Raw genomic sequence first — 9864 nt, 5'->3', positions numbered from 1 at the left:
CCACAGATTTTATCCTGAGAAACGTGTGACATCCAGGTGCTTGTAGTACACATACAAGTCAGATAATTACTGATACAAATATCATAGAGAAGTTTAAGATAATTCTTAGGTGTATAAATCATCCTACTCTCTATTAAAGACCAAATAAGACTTGCATATTAATGACATGGATCAGTTGTATGTTTGGGAATTAAATCTTGGCTGAATGCAAAGGATCTCTGCATAATTCAAAGGATCTTCAACACTGTTATGAGGTTGTTGCTATTTTGATTGTATGATCATCGATGCTATAATTCCACTTACATTAAGTACACAATACCAAATGGCAGAGGAATAGCTAGACCTGTTCTGGTTTGTTTTCTCTTAAAGTGACACAAGCTAGAATAATTTGATATGAAGGAAAATACCTCTACCAGATTGGCCTATAGGGCATTTTCTTGATTAATAATTGATGTAAGAGGCCCTGGTTCATTGTGGGTGGGGCCATTCATGAGCTGTCAGCCCTGGGTTCTATAAGAACCCTGGATGATGGAGAACAAGCCAGTAAGCAGCAAGCGTGGTGTCTACCTCACCCCTTCCTCCAGGTTCCTGCCCTGACTTCCTTTTGGTAATGGACTGTGATGTCAAGCTGCTTTGAGCCATGGTAGTTTCTTACAACAATAGCAACCCTAACTAAAACAGGGATACTTCAGAAACTATTGGAAATTCTGTCCTAATCCAAGTCCAAAATTAATCCAAACTTTATTAAAATTAAATTAGCAATTAAAAAGGAAAATTCAAAAAAATTCCAATCCAATCCAATCCAATCCAGAGTAGACTAATTATTAATTTAAAATTCATAATTTGGAGAATTTCATTTAGAAGCAATGGATTTACATCATTCTCACCCTGCTGTTCCCATGCCAACTCCTCCTGTGTCATCCTACTCCCTCTCAAATTCATGACCTATTATTCCTTAATTATATATATATACATATATATACATATATATATATATACATATATATATGAATTCATGCACGCACATCAGTCCACTTATTATTGCTTGCATATATATGCATTTTAGGGATGGACACCTGGGATAAAGGGCTTATCACTGGAGAATATGATTGTCCTTCTCTTTATGGCCTGGTTTTGTGTGTCAACACAGCTAGAATTATAACAGAAAAAGAAGCCTCCCTTAAGGAAATGCCTCTATGAGATATCGCTGTAAGGCATTTTCTTAGTTATCCAGGGTGGGAGGGCCCATTGTGTGTGGTGCCATCCCTGGGCTGGTAGTCCTGGGTTCTATAAGAAAGCAAGCTGAACAAGCCAGGGGAAGCAAGCCAGTAAGCAGCATCCTTCCCTGGTCTCTGTGTCAGCTCCTGCCTCCAGGTTCCTGCTTTGTTTGAGTTCCTATCCTGACTTCCTTTGGTGATGAACAGCAATGTGGAAGTGTAAGCTGAATTAGCCCTTTTCTCCCCAACTTGCTTCTTGGTCATGATGTTTTGTGCAGGAATAGAAACCCTGACTAAGACACTCCCTCAGCAGTCATTGATTGGTTGTAGCGCTTCATATAGGGCTAAAGCTTTATGAAGTTTCCTGTATTCATGTTGGCATGTCACCTGGTGTTGTCATTAGGCAGGTCATGTTTAAGTCATAATGTTGTTGAGATTTTATGGGTGTGGCTCACTGTCACATACAGAGGACACACACAAACCCACGCACATCAGTATGATGCTTAATTTCTGAGGAGTATTATAAAATATTAAAAGCTTTTGTTTTCTGTAATTAAACTATCAGGTAAGCAAGGAAAACTCCACATGTACAGTAAGAGTGCAGCAGACCATCACAGGCTGCGAGCAATCCTACCTTTGAGGTGAGGTGTCACAGTGTTACAGTGTTGAACAACTGTACGTGTGATCGTATATGTGACTGCATGCATAGTCCAAGGTGTGATGTCGCACAATTAGAGCCAAGGCTGCAGTAAGGGCATGTGGTACAGCGGGGCACAGCTGAGTGCTGTCAGGAACCCCTTGAATGTGTTACATTTTTGTTTTGGAATTAGTTGTTGATTGTTGATTTTTCAGGAACTTTACTGCTGCCACGTTCTCATATCCTGTATTCAGTTATGTGTCCCAATGTGTGATTGCAGCCTACAGCTTGAGACTGTTTCAATAAACTCTCCTCTTCCTCTCTCTCTCTCTCTCTCTCTCTCTCCCCCCTTCTTCCCTTCCCCTCTTCCTCCTTCCTTCCCCTTCTTTGTGTATGTGTGGTGTGTGTGCCCGTATGCTTATCTGTCTTGTATGTGTGTAAATTCTGCTTTATCCACCTTCCTCAAGAACTTCTATTTACGGGGTTGGGGATTTAGCTCAGTGGTAGAGCGCTTGTCTAGCGCTGGAAAAAAAAAAGAGCTTCTATTTACAAACTATTGTTTAGAGGTGGCCTCAAACCTTTCATTGTGCTGTTGTTGAAACTGTCTATGTGTTGGACCAAATTTAGAATGTGGTGTACTGTCTCTATGAAGAGACTCATATGCAAACCCTTATACACAAATCTTTAGACTTTCACTTTAAATTATTCACACATTTCGTGGAAACATGGCTCAGTGTCCACTCAAGCATAACTTGCTAATGGCCGGGGAGGAGCCATAAACAGCTTACCTGGGTGACTAGGGATCATCACACCTCTCCACTAGGGCCTTTGTTGTAATCTGCTACTGCAAAACGGTGAGCTTGGAATGATATGTTCCCAGACCGGCCACTGTGAAATCTCCTCTCACCCAGACAGAAAGGTGCTCAGCTGACCTTGCACACTCACCGCATATAGGTGCCATGATGGAGAAACTGGACACACAGTGGCACTGCTTATTCCTCATGCAACATCATGTCTTTGCTTATGATGAACCAAAGCTGTAATCTGTGAAGCTGAAAAGAAGTGTGGATGATGTCTAGAAGGATGTTACTTCCTGTGTGACAGAAGGAAGCAGGCGCCCTGGTAAGAATGGCTTTTCACAAAACTATATATTGTGGTCTCTTCCCCTCTAGTTTAGGGTTGAACACCACCGTCCATTGGTGTCCTACTGCTACACTTGGATCACACTATAATCTTAAAATATTACATCTATCTGTTTTACTGTTGGGATGACATTTGAGTTATTCTACAACCTATGAACATTGCTGTTCATTCAGCCAACCGTTGGCTTGGCAGAGTTACACCATGTTCCATGAACACTGTTGTCCATTTATTCTATTGCTGGCATGGCACTTGGATTACTTATAGTTGGTTGAACATCCATCTCTCTGTTCCAGTGTTGGAATGGCATTTGGGTTATGCTGTGGTTTGGATGAACGTGCTCCTGAAGTTGGCATGGTACATAAGACTTGGTGACTGTGTGTTATCTGGAAGGTAGTACTACCTGAAAAATGTGGGTCCTAGTGGGAAAACATTAGATCTTGAGTTGTTCAAAGAGATTGTGTGATCCTAGGCTCTTCCACATTCTGCTTCCAGGCTCAGAAGTTAGGAAGTTTTACTCTGCCATGCAGTTCCGACATGACGCATCTATATACCCCAAAGCCCAAAGCAAATGGCCAACTTAATCTAGGACCACATGCTAAATTTACCTTTCTTCTTGGTAAGCGAATTACCTCAGGTATTTTGTTACAAGAACAGATACCTGACTAACACAGGCTGTTTTTAATTTGGTTTATCAAGAATGATATTGTATGGACATCATCAACTGGCTTTTGTTTCCAAAGGACTGTCATCTGTGTTTATTGCAGACCAGTTGCAAAGTACCTCCTCATGGAGTGTGTGAGCATTCAGCTGAAGTGATGGTGGCTCTTGTGTGTTTTCTGAGTTATTCCATATCCTCTACAGTCTTTGCCACTGTCCATCTCTTAAGTCTGACCATGGAGATAGGCCGAGGATTAATTCATCAAAGCTTCCTCTATGCAAATGACTCAGAGGACAACTGTAACTTTGAACACCTTATTGGCTATTTGTTGCATTCTTTTGAGCAGCATCTTGATTTATTTGTATAAGACTGCCTCTGTTTTTTCATAATTAGTCAAGACTTTTATATTCTGGATATAAGCTTTTCCCTTATATTTGTGTTGCAAATGTCTTTTCTTTGCCACCACCCCACCACCCCTGCCTGTGGGACTTCTCTGTGGTTTTTGATTACTAAATAATTTCTGAAATAGTTTAATGTAATATGAATTTCAGACTTCTTTTCTTACTTTTTATGGATGTAGAAAGTGTGTGTGTGTGTGTGTGTGTGTGTGTGTGTGTGTGTTCATTCCCTTTCTTTAAGAAGCCTTCAGCAACCTGACTTGATGAATTCTTCTACCTATGCATTTTTTTACCTTAAGTTCATTTGTTCATATACCACTTTAAATTAGTTTGGAAACATGTTATATAGTGAATTGAATGTGCCAAATCTACTATCTTCTATCATCTCTCTATCTCTATCTCTATCTCTATCTATCTATCTATCTATCTATCTATCTATCTATCTATCTATCTATATCTGTTACTCTCTCTCATGAGTTTTCACTGGGAAATGGTTTGGAGATCAACTTGGAGATAATTAATGTCCAGACTTCAATTGATAACATAGATTTTAATTGAATATGACACAGCACTATACTGGCAACATCTTAAAATGTTGCTTTAATTGTTCTCAGATATTGAATCATGGACATGGAAAAATGGGCTGGGAGCCTGTAGCAGCAATGCAGTGAGATATAACAAGTAGAGGAAAGTGGGGGAGGCTGTTTAGAGTCTAAATACATTTTGAATGTTTTAAACACAGTGTCTTTGTTCCTATATGCAAAAGGCAGGGGAGATTCAATAATGGCTGTGAAATCTTAGTTCCAGCAACATTAATCATGTAGTTACAGGTTTCCAGGACGGAAAACTTGGTGGGAGATGGTCAGGGAATAACGAGAGGAGCTTTATTCTAGGTGTGATGGCAGATGCAGGGAATACTGGATTTCTGCAAGCAGAGGCAGGGGGATCATGGCAGGTCTGAAGCCAGTCGAGGTCATATGGAGACATTGATTCAAATCCTTCATTAAGATTGAGAAGCTTCTTAGGCATGTGTGATGAAAACAGAGCTGGCAGCTGGGCCTCTAAGAGTGAAGTTAGGACATGGTTGGTGGGTCTTTGGTGCATGCTATGGTCTAGAAGCACCAGCTGATGTCCTTGTTTCTGGGAGAAAGCTATGGAGGACTTAGTGTGGGAGAGGGACTGAGTGTCAGAAGTACAGCTGATGGAACTTGATGATTGCTGTTATCAGATAAGTAAGCTCAAGAGGGAATATTGCGTGTGGGTTTATATTATGGGCTATATTGTGTTCCCCAAAATTCATATATTTCAGGGGCTTATATCTGGCCCCTTATACTTTAGAATGTAACTGTTTATGGATCTTTAAAAGATTAAATTGAGTTTAAATGAATGCCTTGGCCCTTATCCATGTAACGAAGGACCTTGGCACACTCTCTCCTCCCTGCATTGAAATCTTCACAGAAAGTGGAGAGGCACATTTCGAGATTCCCAGTGCATTGGGCAGGCCATATTGACCCCCCAAATGGAGCCCTGTCCTGCCCTATGCTTGCATTAATGTTCCAATGCCAAGTTGACAAAGACTTGCTAGTCCTTGTCATCAATTGGATTGAGTTTAGAATCCCCTGAGAGGCACATTCCCTCAAATCAGGGAAAAATCTAGGCTTCTACCCTCAGCCTATTTCTCTACTTACATGACTTAAAATAAATTCCTAGCCAATGCAACAATAGAAGAAGCATGGATTATTAAATAGGGATGGCTGGGGAAAGAACATATTTTGTCACAGGAAGAGAGAGAGAGAGAGAGAACTTATGAACTCTGCTAGAATGCCTGGCCAGGTAACCCCAGAGACCTCCTATCTCCACTTCCCCAACACTGGCTTATGTGTAGCTTTTGATGTTTACAGAGCAAGTTCTTCTATGGCTGTGTTATCTCCTCAGCTCCAAGCCTTAGTTGTTTAATGCCTTAAACATACCAGAGACAAAACTACTCCCATTGCCCAAGTCAGCATTTACCCACAGAGCAGCAGATCCTCTGGGGTATGAAGCAGTACAGTACAGTAGGGGTAAGAACTAGAGGTAGAAAGCCCTTCCTAGCGTGTGAAACTTTGGAACTATGGGCCCACTGTGCAGGTGAGCTCACATGGTGTTTGGTGCAGAAAATTCAAGCAAATGGAGCAGGAGCTGACTGCACCTTTCCCTTCCTTGGGTAGAATGTAAAACTGGGCAGATAAGAGCCTCCTTTTAGATGGTAGGAAGAATGCATGGCTACATAGGCTGGAGGAATAAGCTGAAACCCCCAGCAGAAAACGAGCAGAATTGGGCACACCTGCAACACCAGTCCTGTGCCTGCTGGCTCTTACTAAGTTCAGAGAGAGACCTTGATTTTTTACAGGAATAAGAAGCGTGGTACAACCTTTCCACCTGTTGGAATACTCTATTCCACACACATATGCATACACCAAACACCACACACACACACACACACACACACACACACACACACACACACACACACACACACACAAACACAAGAAAACAAAAGGAATGGTGGAAATGCAGAAGGGAATTTAAAAAGAAAAGAAAAAAAAAGAAAAACACTTCTACTTTGTTACTCCACCAAATTCATCCACAGCAATCCAGCAGAATCATAAAGGAACAGAAGCCTGTGTTTTGTGGGAACGGGCGTGTGTGGACCATGCTATACATTGGAAGCAGGGCTCAAGGGTGTCATCAAAGAACCAGGAATGGGGAAAAGTGACATGATTCATTTACCATGTAGTAGTTTCCACTAAAAGTCACTGAACAAAAGATAAGAACAACACAAAAATGGGGATATCCTAGCCCAACATCACTGTGCTAAGTAATTACATGGCACAGTAAAGGCTCTTGGTGTGGTACCCCTGGCCTTTGGGACTTTGGAGGGGGCTCTGAACACTTTTCCTCTGGTTTCCCTGGCTTGTGCACTTGGCACACATACCCAGCAGAACATCTAGACAAAGAAGGTGAGGGGCTTGTAAATGTGCTAACCCTAGCCTTTCACTTCCACAAACAGCCCCTCCCCTGCTCAGGTTGCAGGGCTCTGCAGGCCCTATGAAACTTGGCTCCTATGAAACAGAGGCTGGCCCCTACCCACGTGTCCTAGGGATGTAAAATGATGGAGAGCCATCGAGGAGGGTCAGGTCTGCAGTCAATGCAGTTCCCTTGTGCTCTGAGGGCAGTCACCGATGAAGGGAATGAGGAGGAAGGAAGCTTGCTCCTGCTTCCCCTTCTAGTAGGAGGATCGTGGCTCAGAAGACTCTGGGAATGTAATTGTCAAGATGCAGGAAGCAGAGACTTATAATATTAAAAAGCCCCTTTAATCTAAGGTTATGAAATGGATACATTTCTGGGACAAAGAGTCTCTGTCCAAACTACCTGCAACGCTTAGGAAATCCAGGAATTCAGTTTTCCCAAGAAATTGCATATGTTCCGGTGGGATTTTCAGTACTGTATCTGCTGGCGGGACATGCAAGCTTCGGATGGCAACTCACCACTTCATTAAGACACACTCCGTGTGTCACATCAGTAACTCTCTCTGGACAAACATTTCCTTTCTGTCTCCCCAGGAAAAATCACACAGCACAATACGACAGCTTCATTTCCCAAGGTGGTGAAACCTACATGTAAGAATGTAAATTTAACATAAAAATGCATCTTGACCCTTGACGTCACAGCTGTAAAGTCACCCAGGGACAAGGAAAGGTAGAAGAGTGTACAAGCACAGTCCCTGGAACACTGGGGTCTGCGTGCAAGCTTGCTGGCCTACTCACCCATCCCAGAGGGCAGTATGGCTCAGTTCAGCATGGCTGTGCCTCAGGCCTGAAGAGAAGAGGCTCAGGATTTGGATGGCAGATGGCACTTGTCCTCTGGTGGCCTCTTTAGCAGGGGACATCAATTAAAGATCAGGGGCTGAGTGAGAGGCTGGCAGTGCCTGCACTTGGCTGACCTTGTGTGCTGCACCAAAGAACTCCATGTCTATCTTTATTGATTAATCTCTATTAATAAACCTTATGGATCGAGAGCTCTGCTATGTAGTAAAAGACCAGGTGTCAGCATACCAGCCAGTGTACAGACAAAGACCCCTCCTCATTACCAAAGAGCCGCTGGCGAGTTTGGTGGGCCCTGGCCATGGCTCACTTCAGCTGGCTAATTACCGAACTGACCCTTGCAGTTTTCAAAGGCAGAGCGTTTCCTTTCTGAGGTCTGACCTTGCCTCCTTTCCTTCGAGCACCGTCCCTATCTCTGGGGATTCTTGCGGTGGAATCTGAACCCAGAGAGCTTCTTGCACAGAGGCAGGCAGAGGAGCTGAGGATTAGAAAATCAAAGGAGGCTCCCATGCCCCTGGCTGCAGCTCCTGGGCATGAGGAGTGCTCCAGCCAATAGCAAAGCATTGTTAAATCAAGGCATGGCATCTGGCTGATGGGAAAGAATTGTCCCCTCAGCAGCGAAGAAGAAAAAAAATGGTGGTGTCCAACATGGCAGCTTAAAATAGCACCATATAAATGAAGAGGTAAGGCTGAAGAGGAGCCTGCAGGCTTCCTTACAGAGGTGGGTGGGACAAGTGCATTTCCTTGTACCCATGCAGGGGCACAGTTGAGCATCATCCCTACAGCAAAGTGTTCTGGGGTTCACCGGATGCAGGAGGCCAGCTGGGTGCCACAGATGGAAAGCAAATACACACCAACATACCTTCGTGTTCTTTCTGTTGTTTGTCTCTTTCTTTGCTCTAAAGACGAATTTCCAATAAACTATGGTTTCAACCTAGGTCTCAGGAGGTAACAGCTTATCTGAGTTCTCAAACTTGTTCACGGGCAGGGAAAGTTCAAGGACTCTGTAAGATTGACACCCTGACCCAGACCCCAATGTTACAGCCCCTGGAAGCAAGAAAATGATGTGGATTTTATTAAACACTCTTGTGATAACAGAATAGCCCGCATCCCAGAGGCTGATAAGCCTATGTGGATAGTAGTGGATCTGGAGCTAGTAAATTGAATATACCCATTTATTTACATTAGAGGTTATAGGAGTATTCATAAAATCTGGAAAACATACCTTGGTATATATGGAAAATATACCTCTGGAATAATCAACAGACTTGGAAAGGTTACTGTGTAGTTGCCCACAAGCATGTGCAGGGGATGGAACACCCATGACTTTTTCTCTATAGCTCCCTAGAGCCATTCAATGCATGAGCATATGAATGATCTTAAGTGGACTGCTATGGTGGAGATTGATAAGACTATAGATAAAGTGCCCAGAACAGTGTCATGTACCAAGCAAGTTCTCTACACATAACTTGATTAGCCTTTGCAGAAAATGTGGGATTTCATAGGGAGAATAAAAATAGAGATGGCCCACATACTGTCACTGGGGACAGCATGTGCTACACAGTGCTTGCTTGTGCAAGGTGTCATTATGCTACCATCATTAGTTTAGCCACTGTTATATAATCATTGTCTGTTCTCAGTTTAACCATCCAATGGAGCCTCATCAGTCCCCACTTGGTTGGCTTTGGGACCTTCTTACCTGTCCACCCAGACTCTTGACTTCTGACTTCTGCACACGCACATGGGGCTTAGCACTCATGGATAGCCTTTGTACAGAGCAAAACCATGACATACCCAGTTTCCATTCTCAGCTGTGTCCTCCAGGAGCACTGATGAATGTGTGCTCACACAGTCTGGCCATCAACCAAGTCATTCTTCCTTTCAAATCCTCTCGGGGTCTCCTTCAGCCCAGCTTCCCCCGAGGCTGAAGGACCCACCCATCTTGCTC

Source organism: Rattus norvegicus, chromosome 1, assembly GCF_021556685.1.
Source record: "Rattus norvegicus strain SHRSP/BbbUtx chromosome 1, alternate assembly SHRSP_T2T, whole genome shotgun sequence".
Classification (NCBI taxonomy): domain Eukaryota; kingdom Metazoa; phylum Chordata; class Mammalia; order Rodentia; family Muridae; genus Rattus; species Rattus norvegicus.
This window is presented reverse-complemented; position numbering follows the sequence as displayed.